Here is a 19,765-nt window from a genome sequence, read left to right as displayed (position 1 = left end):
GGAAGGTAGACAATGGGAGGAAGTGGAAAGGAAGGTAGGATTCCATGATCGGGAAGAGGATATCACAGCAGAGGCCTGGGACGTGAGGGAGGCGATCAAAGCCATAAAGGATGATGAGCTTCACTAGTTGCTCAGAGGATGAGCAACCCATTTAGCAAGGGGGTGATGATGAGCCCCGAATTGGGTAACTTATTGAGCTCATTTTGCTTAATTTTCCTTGTTCAATCCTCCATTTTTCATATATTATGCATGTTTTTCTAGTATGTTTATGTTATTTGAACGAATAAGGGTGGTCACTCTACCAAGGAGGCTAATATGTGGTCATTTCAGGTTTTTTGGACAAATTTTGGAGCAAAAACCAAGCAATTATGGCCCAGGTGACAGCCAAGCTTGAGGTGAGGATTCGTAGGGAGGTTGTCTGTGGCATTAAATGGCCCCTCCTTGAAATCTCCACCCACAACTCTGAGCTCAACAGACCACCAAAACGAGTTCTAAAGGCAGCCAAACAGCTTTGGGAAGAGTGACTGTCTACTAGCAGTTGGAACAGCCGAGTCCCTTGAATCTAGGAGGGTTGTTAGCCCCCTTGTATTGTATAAATAAGAAGGCCTCAGCCTTAGTAGTTTACTTTTGGAACTATTGGTATTTACACTATAGTGTTGTCCTTTTTCAACTCGTTTTTCTTAGCTACTACTGTACAACTTTCTTGTGATGATTATTTTTGAGTAATGATAAGGAGCTTTACTTGGCATCAGATCTGAGTTCTTTATAGGAGCCTGCAACTCTTGGGGTTGGGCCCAACCCGAGTGCTAAGGCCTCCTTTATGTATTGTTATTTTTTCTTATGCATTTGCAAAATCATTTCTGTTAAGTAGATTAAATCTTGCTGATTAACTAGGTCACTGTTAATGGTTAGAAAGACTTTTGATGCTCAAATTTAGTTGTTAGGTTGTTAATATGGAAAAGCTTCAAAAAGGGGCCATCAAACATCTTTGGTTTAACCTCTCCCTCAGTGGAATCAGGAGTTGGGATCAGGGTGACCTTGCTGCCCACAAAAACACTGATTTTGCTTTGCCATGCAATCACTAGTGTGTGATTTTCATTTGTAGAAGTTGCTTATAGGTTCAGAATTTTGCTTGATTAGTTGCATGAGTTAGTATACATGGTTTCATTGCAGTTCAACTTCTGTTCATTCTTTTTATTGACAGCTAGATCAGATTAGGTCAACGTAACTAGGTTTTTGATTTTACAAGTCTTCATCAGTTCAGTTGGAAAAATGACTTGCAGAGCACTTGTACCACTTCTCTTCCTACCCATACTCCATCAAACCCATCTTCTCCATCCCTCAGCTCAACTTCTAGCCTTACGTTTTCCATTTGCTCACATAACCCTAGTTTTTGTGCATCCTTGCTTCAGTCCTCCTTGAACAAATCCAACCATCTACATCTGTCCTCAACTCCATCCACCAAGTCTTGGACCACCTCTAACCCTTATCCTACCTCCATACCCACCCCTTCATATTTCTCCATCCATCCATCCTCCAAAATCCTATTTCTGAACATCCTGTAGAAAATTACAAAACATCATGTAGAAAATCACAGACATCTTGTATAACCCCTGCAGACTTCCTGTAGAAGCTCACGAATGAGGTTTCTTAATAGCCAAACTCTGTGAAACTCTCTTGAAGGGTGATAGGGACCCCTTAGGCCCTCTTTGAACCTTCCTGACCTCATCCAAGCATTTCCTCTCACCAATCCACCTCTACAGAGTCAAAACAGTCAAATCGCATGCATAATAATTCTGGCAACTTATCCAAAAATACAAAAAGATTTTCTTTTCAGATGTTACTGTAGAAGTAGCTTAGATACATGTATTTACCTTCTTAGAAGTCAATGTAATTTCTTTCAGTAGCTTGCCTCCTCTTTCTTGCATCGGTAGGCATAGCTGGTGAAATTAGGGTTTGCTAGGGTTATGTTTCCTTTCAGCTTTCCAGTTTCTTTCTGCAAGTAGATCAACCTTCTTTGAGTTAGCTTTCGTTCATCAGTTAAAAAGCTTCTTCTCAGAGCTCATAGAAGTTGGATTAAACCCCTAGGGGACTTGTGCCAGCTGACCAAGTGACAGTTGCGACAAGAGCTAGTACTTGTGCATACAGCACCGTCGCTTCCAAGTTTGTTACGAACTACCGGGTTGATAAAAGTAAAGAAGGGAGTCCCAGGAGTTGCAGCATTATTGCTGCAATACTAGAGCTCACAAGAAGACTTGGTGATTGAGAATGGATTTAACCCAAGTGACATCAAGGCAACAGAAAAACTAATAAAGAAGAAAAATGAGGATATTGTTGCTTTGAAGAAACAACTGAAGCTGCCTCATTTATAACATCAACATACCAAGGAAGTCCTAGAGAGCCAAATCCAACAGGAGGAAATGATGGATCTCATTCTTCAACTAAATGCTCAAATGAAAGAAATGGAGAATGAATTGCATAGTTTAATATAGTGGAAATAGGCCAACCTTAAGACAACCACTACCACTGCTATTCCTACAGTCACTACAGTAGTTCCTTCAACCTTGGCAGCTTCATTGGCCGCAGCAAATCCACTAACTACATCACTTCTAGCTATAACAGCAACTACATCAGCAACAGGTTCAACAACAGTAGCAGCTTAGCCAAGTGATGAGGCAAGTAAACTGGTCAAATCCATGGAGGACATGTCCATTCAGACCACTAAAATGAACAGACTTAAAGAACAGATAACAATTCTAGAAGATAAGAAGAAACTGGCTCAGATTATGCAGAAAAATGAAGTACAGAAGTCAAACAGGTTCACTGAGAGGATAAAGAGCTTGTAAAAAGAATTAACACTAAAGGAGCCACTCTCCAAGCAAAAGAACAGTTATGGGCCAATATCATTTACTCTGTCAATGATATTTGGCCATCTATACAGGTCATCTTTGAACAAAATGATTTAGTCAAAGAGGCTATTGAAGCAATTCAAAGAGTTAAGGCCAAACTTGGAAATATGGCAGAAGAAGCCTCGAGAATAATCCAATTCCTTAACTCTAAGAACAAATTTGAATTGCAGGAGTTGGACATAGCTGGCAGGATTGGCACTATACTAGAGGTGAAGAAAGTGCTCAACAAGAGGAACTTAATGATGCAGCTTGAGGATAAATGCCAAACCATGGAGCTGGCTATAGGAAGGTTCATGGTTAAATTTGATGCTTTGAGGCAGAAAGGTCTGCCAAGTCCCCTGGTAATAAATGACAGATTAACGCCACATGAAGACTATAATAGGAAAATCAGAGAAGTGGCAAGGGATCAAGCCAATAATTCCTCTATGAAAGGAATGCCTACAGGAAAGGTTCTGCACCAGACTTTTGAGAACCTATTTTACCTCCAGCATGAGGTAAAACATCTTTTTGTAAACAAGCCCACCTTTGCAAATAACACAGAACAAGGTGAAGTCTACAAAAGAATGGTAAATATTAAATTACTATACACAAAGACTTGGGAAAAGTTAAATGATTTACTGTGAAATTGCAAGGTAAAAGTGGATACAAGACAGTGAAAGAAAAGCAATAGGTCAGCCTAGTCAAAGAGTATCAGATAAAAGGGTATCAGTCAAAGGAAAAAGTAAAAAGAACAGTCAGCGTGGAAGACAAATAGCAAAGGAGAAAAGACAGCAAAAGATCTTACAGCAGAGCCTAATAAACAGGGACAGCCAGCAACAGTTACATATCTATCTATATCTTCTTGCATGAAGATATTTCCTTTTCCTAGAATAATTCCCAAAAAAGTTTGGGATATTTTGTAATAGCTTTTTGTAAAAATAATTCATAATTCGAAGTATAGGTGGTGGATTGCTTGAAATTTCTATAGTTGTATTGATCTGAAACTTAAGGGTTCATTGTAACATTTTTTCAAGTCAACATACTGTACTGAGTAATAAAGGCATTGCATTACAGGATTCATGTGTTGGGCCACTTCAGTGAAGTATTTTTTGTTTGTCAAATTTGTTATCTTCTTAAGTGTTTCACATACTTGCATGTTATCTAAATTTGAATGAAATAACTGGAATATTATTACAAAATTTGTTTAATTACACTTTGTCTTGAACAGTGAATCATTTTAATGTTTTCTTCTGATATGCAGAGTAGGGAGTCCTTCATTTCTCCCTATTTTTGATTGACCTCAATGATTTCCTTCATTATTTGGTTTAAGGAACCCTTAACTTCTCCTTGACCCCGATTGAAAACCACTTCACCATCCATCCTAAAAGATCTGAATTTACTCAGCTACTTTGCCCTGTAAACACTATCTTTAGCATTTGATTCAGTCTTGTTTTCTTGACATTTGGCCCCATAGCCCAATGGTAAAGGACATCCCTCTATCCATCTAAGTCAGTAATTCCACCACCAAATCAAAATCAAAACCCAATCAAAGCTTAAATAACTAGCCTAAAATCAATTAACTCAACAAAGTTAAATCATAAAGAGAGAGCCCTCTCTGAGCATTAGGAAGGCTAGATCTTGATCTCAAAAGTAGGTTTGTGGTTACCTCTATTATTTCTTTCATAACAACTCTAGGGAAATTTTAGAGTGATAACATATTGGCGACCATACTGGGGAAAGTCCTCAGTTTAATAAAACTTTAAGGAAATCTTAAATCTCATCTTTTGCACCTTAAGATCATTTTAGAGTTGTTAAAAAAGTTTCATTAAAAATTAAAAAATTAAAATTTTGGCTTCCAAAAGAACACACTATACTAGGGCACATCCAGATCCAAACCCTACTACAATAGTTGATGATCCTGATAGAATTTTAAGAAAACCAAAAAATATTAAAACTCAAGGAAGTAGTAGTCAGCTAATTAAAGCAAATTCACTTCCTAAAGAGTTATCAAGTTTAGAGGATACTCAATTTGATTTATCATTTGAGCTTTCTTTGTTTCAAACCAAATCAGAAAATTCAATTCATGATATTATAATAGACCCCAATTTTATTCAACTTATTGAATCAAAAAGGGTTCCTATACATCCTGATTTAGATAAACAGATTTTGGATACTTTTGACAAACTATAAGCTTTAACCTCAACTTTGATAAGGCATATAGATGAAGCCTATCTTCAGCAATCAGTTGAATTAGCTGCCCTAACTATTGATACTCCTAAAATTTCTACAGTTTCTTCAAAAACTATAAATACAGCTTCATTTACTACCACCTCACCTGTAATATCAACCACACTTCATTCCCCTAAACCATTCATACCTCAACTTCCTCTCCAACCAAACATCTCAAGTTCATCAAGTTCATCTACAACCATCTCAAGTTCTTCTCCAAGCACCACTACTTTACCTCCTAGCCAAGCTAGAACCTCAGCCATGGCAGATAGATATGCACCTTTGGTCTTACTAGCTTAACTACATGCCATGTCACAAGACTACCAAAGTAAAATCTTTATGTTTGATGCTACTGGTAAGTATACTGCCCAACAACATGTGAATAAAATGATTGATTATTTTGAGTTACATGAGATTGTGAATCTGACGTGAAAATGAGGGTATTTTCCCAAACACTAGCAGGGGATGTCAAGGAATGATTTAAAGGTTTACCTGCTAATCATATTGTTGATTTAGGTGCTTTCCATAGATTGTTTATTGATAGATGGGAAAGAAAGAAAAACCCTTTACAAATATTGTCTGAATATGAAAACATTATAAGAGCTCCTAATGAATCTATTCAGGACTATCATACTAGGTTCAATGGTATCTATAATGCAATTCCTTCAAATATCAAACCTCCACCAGACTTGGCACTGATCAAATTTCCTGATGGTTTTGACACTGATATGTCTTACGAATTTAGAGAAAGAAACCATGAAACATTGGAACAAATGCAAAGTAATGTTGTTAGTGTAGATGCCAATTTATTAGCTAAGAAATCTAGGATGAGAAATGAGAAAAGAGTTACCATTAAAGAGGAACCATCCACTTCAGATGGTAAAATAGACAGTTTAGCTAAAAGTGTAGAAAGGATAATGGATAGATTAGAAAATATGGAAAGAAAAACTCAGTGGGAAAATCAACAAGGACCCCCAATTAGAAACCCCAACTTTAGGAAAAATCTTAATACTGGAAAAACCAAAGATGTTATACCTGATCAATAGGTTAGACCACCTTTCCAGGAAAATTATGCTAAAGGTTCACAAAACCATGAAGAAGAGGATGACACCCAGATAAACCTATTTGGGATTAAAAACGAATATGTTGTTTTTCTTACTCAGGAAGAATGGGAATTGTACATGTTACAACAATTACAATCAGAATCAGGAGAGTCCTTTGATTTCAAACAAGGCTATGAATCTGCTATCTATGAAGTTCACAAACACTTTAGCCTTAGAATAAAAAAGAATACAAGAGTTCCCACTAGGAAATCATTCCAAATACAAACTAAAAAAATAGCAGAAGCTCCTGTGACCAAAGTTCTACAAATTCTCCCTAGAGGAACTCAAGAGACTTCCAACCCAAAAATTGTAGACATAAATTCAGGTGAAACTCAAACTGCAACTATTAGTCAAACTATTCCAAATAAGAGAATTCAAAACAAAATTGCTGGTACACAAACTGAATTACCAAGTGCTGATAAATAAGATAGAAGTACTCAGACCACAATTGATAAGGAAGACCTCACACAATTAGGCAAAACTCAATTGCCATTCAAAATTAAGACTGAGATAACCAAATTGAAAATATCAATTCCTTTGATAGAACTAGTGAAAAATGAATCATACAAAGCACAAATCATTCAAACACTAAACATAAGTGAAGGAGAAGATGTTGTAAACCTTAATGATGATCAACCTGGGTTATTATTTGGTCCAGAAGTAAATGGAACACATCAACAAGGGGGTATTCCTCCATTATAAATTAGCTTCAATGTTCATGATAAAATCTTACATATGCTATGATAGATTCAGGGGAATCCCATAACCTAATTCCTAAAACAATCATGGAAATATTAAACTTAGATATCACCAGACCCTACAAGGACATGTTTTCTTTTGATTTCAGTCAAGTCAAATGCCTTGGCTTAATTAAAGATTTGTGTGTAACTCTAGTCCAGTGCCCAGCAAAGAGTATTGTTATGGACATAGTAGTTGCTGATATCCCACCCAAGTATGGAATGTTATTATCTCGCTCACGGGGAGAAAAATTACAGGGATCTCTATAGTAAACATGTCATATGACACCATCTCTGTATTTGGTCAACAAAGAAATCTTTACAGAGAGACCTTGATGAAATACATGGTAAGTAGTGCAGAAAAACCACAGAATTACCCTATATACTCCATTCTGATGTGGACTCATTTATCTTGTATAATTCAGACAATGGCAAAAATGAAATCATAGTTGTAGAAGAAAAATACAAATCACCTCATAGTGAAAACATATTTCATGAGTCTCTATGGCATTTGTATTTTGATGGCTCTGTAAATAGATTAGGAGCAAGTGCAGGAGTTTGGATTCATAGCATGGAAAATAATCATTTTGAAGGTCATGCCTTTATATTAAACTTTAAATGCACAAACAGCATGGCAGAGTATGAGGCTTTAATCTTAGGACTCCAAATTGTAAGAAAACTTGGAGCCAAGAGAGTTTCTATCATGGGAGACTTAGAATTGATCATAAAGCAAATTAAAGGAGAATATTCTGTGAATAATCCCAGGCTTAGCCAATACAGAGAAACTATTCTAGATCTGATTAAGGAACTTCTTGAAACTGATTTTGTTGTCATTCCTACGAAATAGAACATGCAAGCTCACAGTTTCTCTACTTTTGCTAGAACTTGCAAATTACCTTTTCAACCCAACCACCAGTACACTACTGAAGTAAGACATAGAACTATCATACCTGATAATTTGAAATATTGGCAGTTTTTTTCTCAAGATTCTCAAATCAATGATTTCATGAATGCTGAGGGAGAATTCCAAAACTGTAACATAGATATTGATTGTACAGTAGATAACATCATAAATAGTGAGAGAGATATAAATGCTTTAGATGTAGATAAACCCACTAAATTCAATAAAGTAGAAATAGATAACTTAGAAAAAGTAGAAATAGAAGAAATAATCAATGATGATTCTAAGATTTTAAACCTTAAAAATAATTTTTTTCCTAATGGATTAGTCCCATTAGAAGATTTGTTTGATTCAAATGATGTAGCTAGAAAACCAAAAATGGAGCCTTTAAGAGCATACATACAAGAATGTAACATAGGAAGAGAAGAAAAACCCAAGCTTATCAAAATATCCAAAGCATTACCTCCAGATGAAAAGCTAAAATACATAAGTCAGTTCAAAGAGTTTCAAGATGTCTTTGCCTGGAGTTATGAATACCTTAAGTCTTATGATACCAGCATTATTCAACATAATATACCCATCAAAGAATATCAAAAACCCTTTAAACAAAAGCTTAGGATAACTAATCCAATTCTTATGCCATGAATTAAAAAAGAAGTAAAAAGGATGTATGATGCACAAATCATAGCACCTATTAGATATTCAAATTGGGTCTCTAATTTGGTCACCATAAGAAATAAAACAGGAGAAATCAGACTCTTTGTTGATTTCAGAAACTTGAATAAAGTATCATTAAAAGATAACTATCCTCTCCCTAAAATGGACCACATCCTCCAGAGCGTAGTAGGCTCAAACAGAATTTCATTTCTTGATGGATTCTCTCGATACAACCAAATCTTAGTTCAACTAGAGGATCAAGAAAAGACTGCATTTACCACTCCCTACGGTACTTTCATGTATTTAAAGATGCCTTTTGGATTAATGAATGCTGGAGCAACATTCCAAAGAGCAATGGATATAGCTTTTGCAAAAAAAATCCATGACTTTCTAGTTGTTTACCAAGATGACATCAAAGTGTTTTCCAAATCAAATAATGAACATCTAGATCACCTAAGAAGAGTTTTGATTAAATGCAAAAAATTTGGCATTTCCTTGAATCCAAAAAAGACACTCTTTGGGATAGAAGAAGGTAAAATCTTGGGACACATAACATCAAAAGATGGAATTAGAATAGATCCAGCTAGAATAGAGGTAATCCTAAACATCACTCATCCTAGAAACATCAAAGAATTACAATCATTTTTAGGCAAAATAAATTTTCTTAGAAGATTCGTTTCTAACTTGGCAGAATTAATCAGAGAATTAAATAACATCCTAAAAAATGATTCAACACTTAAGTGGATAGTAGAGGCTAAATAGTTTTTTGAGGCAATCAAAGAAGCCCTTACTAAAACACCAGTCCTCATAAGTCTTAATTTCAAAAAATATTTTATAATTTTTTCTTTTGCTTCAGAACATACTATTACAGCAGTGTTGTTGCAGAAGAATGATCAAGGTTATGAGCAGCCTATTGCATTTTTCAGAAATTCTTTGAGAGATGCTACACTAAAGTATAACATAATGGAAAAACAATCACTTTCTTTAGTGAAAGCTATCAAATATTTCAGAGTGTACATCTTATACTCACACATCATTGCATATATTCCAAATTCAGTAGTAAAGGACATCTTAACACAGAATGGGCCTGAAGGAAAGAAAGGCAAATGGATTGCCACCATTTTGGAATATGACATAGAAATAAAGCCCACAAAACTTATCTAAGGCCAAGGTTTAGCTAAACTCATGGCTGAATCGAGCTATCAAGCCTTAGATATAAATTTCATTGGTGCCCTAGATAATCAAGAAGAGATGGCAACTCCACAGACCAGCGAAGCTTTCACAGATTCACCCTAGTATGAAGATATCATATTTGTTTTACTAAAACTAAAAGCTCCTCCTAGTTTATCAAGAACTAAAGGTCATGATATGTTTGACGAAATTCATATCATGGCTAGTAGTGGTCTAGTTAAGGTCTTGTTTAACTTATTGATTTTGCACGTTGTTTCCATGTTCTTTTACTGATCTTAAATTATCATTCCATTCTAGGCAGTGACCTGAGCTCTAGTCCTGAAACAATGGCTCAAATCCTAGGGACGTTGGCACAAAATTGATAAAGTGAGTATTTGGATGCTTGCAGGAAAGACTGTGAGAGCAGCTCTTGGTTTCTAGACACTATCATGCCTATAGCATGAGAGTGACTGAGTCTTAAGTTGGTAAAAACTTCAGTAGGACCCAAGAGAAAGCTATTTTAAGTGTTGGATTGGTTCCTAAGGGCCTTGGAGCTAATGTTGAATGTCTGTGTTTTATATTTTTGTCAATTCCACTTCCTTAAGGTCACATAGGAAGTTGAATCCAATCATAGTAGCCTCTCGTTGCATGTGTACCTCGGTTGGCATGGTTACTTGGGTAAATGTGGGAGGAGGGTGTTACACTAAAATCTACTATTCTTTTCCAACATGAGCCCATTTATTTTGGCTAAAATGTGGCTAATCATAATGGTCCTACAGTTAGAGGGAACATATTTGTCCCCATTTCTAAAGATAGGCACAATAAGGCTTTTCATCCAAATCTTAGGGAAGCCAAGTTTCACCATAAAATTGAGAAGTTTGTAGGTATGAGGGATGATGATAAAACTTCCCATTTTGAAGATTTTAGCTTGGTATCCCTCAATATCCCTATCCTTCCCTAGAGATTTAGTTAATCCTGAACTCCATGTATTCCAAAGAAAATATATCATCCTTTCTAGAAGTGCTTAAAATGGTCCTCATGGTGTCCGGGGAGTCATAGAGCTTCTTAAGATAAATATCCCAGTCCTTTAAGGGGATTAAACGTTTTTCTTTTGTTTTACGAGAAAATATGATACGCAAAACTTTTTGGGCTCAACTTTAGAAAGGTGGAGAAGATTCTCTCATCTCTTATGAATATAGGAACTTTTATTCCTATTGATAAGGGCTTTCTATACACTTGTTTTTCCGAGCTTTACAATTTCGTTAGGAGCATCTCTAATCCCTTTCCTAGCATTTTTATAGTCCTTATCATACCAACGGTTGGAAATTCTATTATTATTATTATATGACACCTCGATAAAGAAGTTGTTAATGGTAGTGGAAAGGGTTGTAGAAAAATTGTAATATATTTGATCAATGTTATTATTATATCATAGGAAGCTTAAATACCTCTTTAAATCCTTGAAGAACAGATCTATTTTACTTCTATAAAAAAGAGTGTGCAATTGACTCTCACAGTTCTTTTGCAGGTGGTTGGTATGCATGAAAAGATTCAGGGTTAAGGATAGAGGTCTATGGTTAGAGTCAGACTCATGATCATTTAGCAATTCAAAGTTTGCAATGTGAATTTATTGAATTTTATGATTAAAATAGATATTGAATTTCTTATGAATGTAATTATTTACTGTGTAAGTTTCTTTCTTTTTTTACTATGATATGCAACTATTTTTATTGGTTAAGAGTAAATATTTTTTTAATATAAGGAAATAGGTTAAAGGCTAAAAGCCTGAAGCATTTGATAATAGACAAAATATTTGTCCTCGTGAATGTGTAAATGATGATGTAGTTCTATGTTTTGACCATCCCTCCAGTCATATTTTCTAATTAAATTTGTCTAAAATGAAAACAAAAATTATTGGAATTACAAATTTAAATTATTATCTCCACACATTATTAATGCCTAAATTTTTGAAATATTGAATTCATTTATGTGTTCAAAAATACGTTTTATTTTTTTATGATTTAACCAAAAATTTAATAACCAAATTTCATTTAAAAGAAAAAAAGAAAAAACTTGTAGTGGAAAAGGTTGTAGAAAAATTGTAATAGATTTGATCAATGTTGTTAGTATATGATAGGGAGCCTAAATGCCTCTTTAAATCCTTTAAGGATAGATCTATTTTACTGCTATCAAAACAAGTGTGCAATTGACTCTCACAATTCTTTTGTCGGTGGCTGGTATGCATGACAATATTGAGGGTTAATGATAGAGGTATGTGGTCAAAGTCAAACTCGTGATCATTTAGCAATTCATTTTTTGCAATGTGATTTTATTGAATTTTATAATTAAAAGAGATATTGACTTTCTTGTGAATGTAATTATTTATAGTGTAAGTGTCTTTTGGTTTTTGAGTATGATATGCAACTATTTTGATTTGTTAAGAGTTCATAAATTTTTAATATAAGGAAATAGGTTAAAAGCTAAAAACTAGAAACATTTGATAAGAGCCCAAATCTTTGTCCTCATGAATGTGTAAATGAGGATGTAGTTATATGTTTTGACCATTCCTCTAGTCATATTTTCTCATTAAATTTGTCTAAAATTCAACAAGAAATTGTTAGACACCAAATCCTTGAGTTATGATTTGGGTTATGGTGTGTTATGGGGATTAGTTATTCGCATCCAAAAAATCCTACAAATTGAATCAACAATTTTCATATTGTATTAATATGTGCACATTGTACATCATTCTTTGGGAGATATGTTAATAAAGTTGAGTTCATTTTCCAACTTGTGTCTTTTACACTGGTATCAAAGTGTTGGTTCGAGGAATATTTGAGAAAGGTTAATTTTCTCTGTTGAAGTAGTGTGAGCCACTATTTTTGTGGCCTTTCTTTCTTGCAACATGTCCATGGCATGTTGCGTTGAAGTAGATTCAATCCTACAAATTGAATCAATAGTTTTCATATTGGATTAATATGTGCACATTGTACATAATTCTTTGGGAGATATGATAATAAAGTTGATTTCATTTTCCAATTTGTGTCTTCTACAATGGTATCAAACTGTTGGTTCGAGGAATATTTGAGAAAGGTTAATTTTCTCTATTGAAATAGTGTGAGCCACTAGTTTTGTGGCCTTTCTTTCTTGCAACCTATCCATGGCATGTTGCATTGAAGTATATTCAATCAATGTGTTATTAAACTAGCTCACAAAGCTCACAAAGAGATAGAAAAGATAGACCAACGCCTTAGAATTCAGCCTCTTTGAGGGGGAAACCTCCTTTACATTACACAAATGAACAATTCTTGGATGATTCAAATGAAAAAACCTCCTTTCTATATATAGGAGTCTAAGGGGTCATAATATAACCAAGCCGACCTAAAAATAATAATATAAAGGCACAAAAATAACAATAGAGGGATTCTATGGGGCACAATAATAACAATATGGGGACAAAATGGGCACAAAAATAATAATAAGGGATACAACGACAATAGTAATGGGGGAATCACTAGTATTATTGGGGCCTAACATGCCCCTCTCCTTCAAAAAAGTGGTGTACTCAATTCTTGAGTAGTTATGGATGCTTATTTATAAAATTATCATCCTCCCATGTGGAATCTTCAATGGGTAAGTTCTTCCACTTGATGAGATACTCTGAAATTGATCGATTTCATAGTTGTCAAGTTCTTGTTCCTTTGACTGCTTCAGGTTCCAATATTATTTTTCCTTCCTCATCAAGTTCTAGCAATATTGTTTGAATTGGAAGCTTGTCACATATAACCTTCTTTAAGCATGAAACATGGAAAACTGGGTGCACTCGGGAAGCTGCAGGAAGCTCCAATTTGTATGCCATAGTACCTATCTTTTGCAATACCTTGTACGGACCATAGTACTTTGGTAATAATTTATTATCCTTGTTAGCGTGCTTGAGGGACATTTTTTAATATGGTTGTATCCATAGGAATACCCAATCACATACATCAAAACTTCTTTCACTGCGATGTTGATCTGCCTGTTGTTTCATTCTATTCTGCGTCAAGGTGAGGTTATCCTTTAAAAGTTCGAGAACTTGTTGTTGATGCTCGATGTGATCTTCCACTGCTTTAACCTTAGAATTTTCTCTTAAATATGATGTGATGGATGGTGGATGATATCCATAAAGTGCCATAAATGGAGTCAGTTTTGTTGTAGTATGGAAGGAAGTGTTATACCACCATTTAGCTAGAGGCAACCATTTCACCCATTGTGTATGTTTATCAGATACAAAGCAACGAACATATCCTTCCAAACATTTGTTTACTATCTCAGTTCACCCATCAAATTGAGGATGATAAGATGAGCTATGAGCTAACTGAGTACCAATGATCCAGGGATGTTTTTCTTATAGATGCATTAAAATAATCACATGTAGAAATTGTAGCTTAACATAGAAATTTAATGTGCACATGAGAGGAGAAGAAGAAACACATAAGGTGTGAAAGAAGACAACAAGACTTGATAACGAGTTTTCCCAACTTGGAATACGTCTCCAGGCCCTACTCGATCACTAGTGAGGCCTTCATTCATTAAATGACATGAAAAAGAAGAGAATACAATCATCAGTTACATAAAAGGAGTCTTATACCCCCATTCTGGAAAATGGTTGAGAAATGGAGAACTCAGATGGATAAATGGATAGCACCACTACGTCCGTGGTGTCGAGAGGGGCTGAAAACATATAAGATTTTTCCAATTCAGACAAAATGCACTTTCACCCCTCCTACACTGCTTCTGACTCGAACTGCGTGCCAAAAATCCTCTCCCCCCATACTTTTCCATGTCCATCGGGCTTTATAACACTACTTTGTTACAATTGCCACTTAAATCGGGGGTCGATTGTTCAGAATAGAAGCCATTTAGATGGAAGGATCGGCGGGCACAACAAAACCCCAAAAATGGCCTTTTTCTGCTCAAAGCGATAATACACAAAAACATTGAAAAATCCGACCAAAAGCCTTTTACCCAGACTTCAAATTATATAAAATCAGGTCTATAAACCCATCGGGTCCGGCCCTTTATCGTTGTTGGCATATCGCATTATCCATGGCCATTATAGCAGGGGATCTCTAATTGGCGATCACTATCGGCAGATCGCATCGGCATATCGCACTTATAATGGCCCGAGGGTTCTTTCCTTTGGATCTTTCGATTGCCGATATGCCCATCCACCGATCACCGATATGTCGATCCACCGTTCGCTGATATGCCGATCCACCGATCGCCGATATGCTGATCCGCTGATCGCAAATATCGCACCTTACATATTGGATTGATGGCGTCGATGCCTTCTGCTCCTCCGATCACCGATGGCTACCTTAAGTCACCAATATCACATGTCGTTGATCAGGGGTTCCTTCCGCCTGACCTTAGGTCTTCCCCTTGGACTCCTCTGATTGCGATTTGCCTTATAAGGCTTAAAACCCATTTTTTAGAGAAAATACCTCATTTTCCAAAGGAACAAAGGCAAAGTCTTTTGGTGATAACTTCATCCTCCGGACTTGGATTGGAGTGTCGTTCACACCATTGGAATCAAGGCGATGAGCACTTCAATCTAATGTCAAGATACTTGCTTTTATGTCACTTTGAATTTTGAGCTTTTCCATGCCATTGTGTCTGAAGATCCACCTAGATCAATCCTCCCCATTGAGGATCTTTTGGACCGCCAAAAGCTTTTACACTTAGCACGATGTCTCAATCCACACTTTCAATCTCCTGCACGCGAAACTAGTACATCTTTTGCAATCATGCAAACCACACATGACTCAACAACCCCTCTTTTCCAAGAGTTCATAGCACACACTCATTGGCCAAGGATTACATAAAAAGTAATTAATGCCTCAAATACTAATAAGGAAAAGCCAAAATATCATCGTTATATCTTTGAATTGATGGGACACACACCATCATTTCCACATTTACTTGCAACATATGATTTACAATGGTGGCCATAACAAGCTACTACCCCTATAAAAACCAAATTAATAAAGCAAACCACCATGAATGGGGTGGATTTATCTATTGAGCATGTTCACCTTTCAGCTCCTCTAGCGATGTTTCCAAAGCGTGGAGTGTCGAACACGAGGTTTGTTGGTTGCCCTCTTGGTTGCAATGACTACAATGATTCTTTCTCCTCCAGACTTTCAGGGTTGCCTTGGGGCGCTTTCCCCTGGTGTTCCTTCGATAAGTGTTCATGGAGCCTTCGCTATCGTTGGACTGTGAGGAAGGAATTTTGTCGTCTGTCATTGGTTGGTTACTGGCTATATTGGAGCTTTCCCCCAGCTCCTTTCTGGTGTATCTGAGTCCTGCATGGCATGGCAATTCCTGGACTTTGATGGGGTTTATGATGCCTTGTCCTTTGATTCCGAGGCGTTTTCCTTGATATCCCATTTCCTTCATTAGTTTGGATCCAATCCTTATAGTATGTTTTTCAAAGGCAGCAAACTCATCATCATGAAAATCATATGAAATCAGAGAATCACTTTTTACCTCCAGATGGCTATGTTGCAGCTTTTCCAAGGTCACGTCCTTGGCTTGCAATTGGCATAATAATCTTTGGTTTTCTTCTCTTGCCTCCTATAGAAGACTCCTTAGCTCTGCATTCTCTGCTTGTGTGTGGTGGTTGATCTCCTCAAGTTCTTGGCATCCTGCTGCGAGGAGTGTTATGTCGGTGGAAATCCTTGATTCATTACCGGAATCAGACCCTAACTCTCATCACTGGAGTCAGACCCCAAGTCAATGGGCCTACCCCATGCAAATCCTATAGCTGTGGCCTTCTCGTCTTCCTCTGACTCAGAATCTGGGCTTTGCTGCATGGTGGCAACAACCTTCTGCTTCCCCTTTCTGTCATTCCTCTTAGGTCTCAGCTCAGGGTGCAGCTTCCAGAAATTCTCTTTGTCATGCCCCTCTTTCTCACAATGTGTGCAAGAGGGCTTTGCTCCCCTTCTCTTGGCTATCACGGCTCTCTTTGAGTGGTCATCTTGTCCATGTGTCCCCCTATTTTCCAGATGAATTGCCTTTACACTGGCCGAGTCAATGGTTGTAGGTTCAGTCAATAATAATGAATGACTGATGTAACTATGTAATGATCCGATATACTTAGTTACTACTTTAGGTGTATCAAGTGCAATACCCAAGTTAAGTGGTTTCTTTCTAAACTTCTCTATAAAACTTTGAACATCCTAACCTTTGCCTTGTCTTAAATACAGCCAATTCATTAATGCTTTCTACTTGTAAGCCAAGGGATAAAATTATTCCTTCAGCGCAGAAATGAAATCAGGCCATGAGGAAAGAAGGTTACCCACATTCTTACTGCTTTGCAATCTACTCTCCCAGTAGATGAGAGCAGTGTTGCTCAGCCATAGAGAGGCCAGCTGAATCTTTGCCTTATCCTCCACAATCTGTTGAATCCTGTGGTAGATCTCAATTTGCCTAATCCAATTACTAAGCTTCTCTGCATTACTTTCACCATTAAACATGGGAAGATCAAATTTGACATCTAATTTAAAGAAAGGTTTCTTGTGTGCATCCCTTGAATTCCTATGATGATGGTGATGGGAGGAAGAAGAACTTTCACTCGTGGAAGGAGAAGGAGGTGGATCTCCTCCATCATCTCCGTGTACCAAACCTTGTCCTTCTAGAGTTCTTTTCTCTACACTTTCAAGTTTTTCAAGTCTTGAGAATAGCTTCTCAACATGATCTCCCATTATATAGAAGGTCTTGTGGAAGTTTACTTCCTCTTCAAGGTGAGCCTCATCTTCTCCCATGTCTCTCCTTCGATGTGCACCCCCCGCTTTGGGACCGAAAGGCTCTAATTCCCCTTCGCCTCTTCGAACCCTGCTTCTTGTTAGCATACAAACATGCAATTCACATCTAAAAAGACTTGCTTTGATACCACTTGATCCAAGGGTCTTTTGCTTATAGATGCATTAAAAGAATCACATGTAGAAATTGTAACTTAACATAGAAATTTAATGTGCACATGAGAGGAGAAGAAGAAATGCTTAAGGCATGAAAGAAGACAACAAGACTTGATAACGGATCTCGTCCAACTTGGACTACGTCTCCGAGCCCTACTCAATCACTGGGGAGGCGTTCATTCATTAAATGGCATGAAAAATAAGAGAATACAATCATCAGTTACATAAAAGGAGTCTTATACCTCCATTCTAGAAAATGGCTGAGAAATGGAGAACTTAGATGGAGAAATGGATAGCACCACTACGTCTGTGGCATCGAGAGGGGCTGAAAACATATAAGATTTGTCCAATTCAAACAAAATTCACTTTCGCCCCTCCTGCACTGCTTCTGACTTGAACTGTGTGCCAAAAATCCTCTCCCCCCATACTTTTCCATGTCCATTGGGCTTTATGACACTCCTTTGTTACAAGTGTTGCTTAAAATGGGGTTCGATTGTTCAGAATAGAAGCTGTTTAGATGGAAGGATCGATAGGGTCAACAAAACCCCAAAAAAGGCCTTTTTCCACTCAAAGCGACAATACACAAAAACATTGAAAAACTCGACCGAAATCCTTTTACCTAGATTTCAAATTATATAAAATCAGGTCTATAAACCCATCAGGTCCACCCCTTTATTGTTGTCCGCATATCGCATTATCCATGGCCATTGTAGGGGGGGATCTCTAATCGCGGATCGCTGATCGCTTTCGGTAGATCGCATCGGCATATCGCACTTATAACGGCCCAAGGGTTCTTTCCTTTGGATCCATCAATCACCAATCCACCGATCGCTGATATTCCAATCCGCCGATCTCCGATATCACACCTTACGTATCAGATCGGTGGGGTTGATGCCTTCTTCTCCTCTAATCGCCGATGCCTGCCTTAAGTCGCCGATATTGCATGTCACTGATCGGGGGTTCCTTCTGCCTGGCCTTAGGTCCACCCCTTGGACTCCTCTAATTTCGATTTGCCTTATAAGGGTTAAAACCCATTTTTTTAAGAAAAAATAGCTCATTTTCCAAAGGAACAAAGGCAGAGTATTTTGGTGATAACTTCATCATCCGGACTTGGATTGGAGTGCCGTTCACACCGTTGGAATCAGGGCAATGAGCACTTCGATTTGATGTCAAGATACTTGCTTTTATACCACTTTGAATTTTGAGCTTTTCCATGCCATTGTGTCTGAAGGTCCACCTGGATCAACCAAGACAAGAAAATAATTATGTCCAAAATTTTCCAATGAAAAATGGGATCTCTGTCAATTACAATAATCTTTGGGTTTCCATGTAGCTTTTGAATTGTTTCCATAAATGCAGTAGAAATTGTACTCACTTTAAATGGATGAGATTATGCACAAAAGTGTGCATACTTGGTAAGACTGCCAACTACCACCATGATAACACTCTTTCCTTTGGACTTGGGTAAACCTGTGATAAAATCCATTGAAACCTTCTCCCAACATTGGCTTGGAATGGATAAAGGTTGTAATAGTCCTGGGGTCTTAATTGTTTCAACTTTATTTTTTTGGAAAACCAAAAATTCCACCACAAACTTTTGAATATCCAATTTAAGGCCATCCCAAAAAAATCCTTCTTAATCCTGTGGTAGGTCTTTATAAATCCTGAGTGCCCTCCTAAGGGATAGGTGTGCAATTCCATAAGAATCTTTTGTTTGAGTTGGGAATTCTTACATAGGTATAACCAATCCTTGTACCATAACGAATCATTTTTCCAGCTAAATGTATCAAATGTACTGGGATCTTGTTGTATCTTTTGTATGAGTGCCCACACTTCCTCATTATTCTTCCATTCATCCCTTGCTTCGTTTATCCAATCTGGTTGGATAATAAAAACGGTGCAAAGAAATGCTTCCACATCCTCATCCTTTCTTGAGAGTGCATCTACCACAACATTTTGCTTCCCTTTTTTGTAGACGATTTCAAAGTCATAACCCAACATCTTTGTGACCCATTTTTGTTGCTCTTCTAAAGATAATCTTTGTTCTCAAAACTATTTAAGACTATCATGATCTGTTTTTACCTTGAAGTGTCTTCCCATTAGGTAGGGTCACCATTTC

The sequence above is a fragment of the Pinus tabuliformis genome, chromosome 6, assembly GCF_031772625.1.
Source record: "Pinus tabuliformis cultivar Carrire ecotype Pingquan chromosome 6, CPIR1, whole genome shotgun sequence".
NCBI classification, from domain to species: domain Eukaryota; kingdom Viridiplantae; phylum Streptophyta; class Pinopsida; order Pinales; family Pinaceae; genus Pinus; species Pinus tabuliformis.
Note: the sequence above shows the minus strand (reverse complement) of the source record.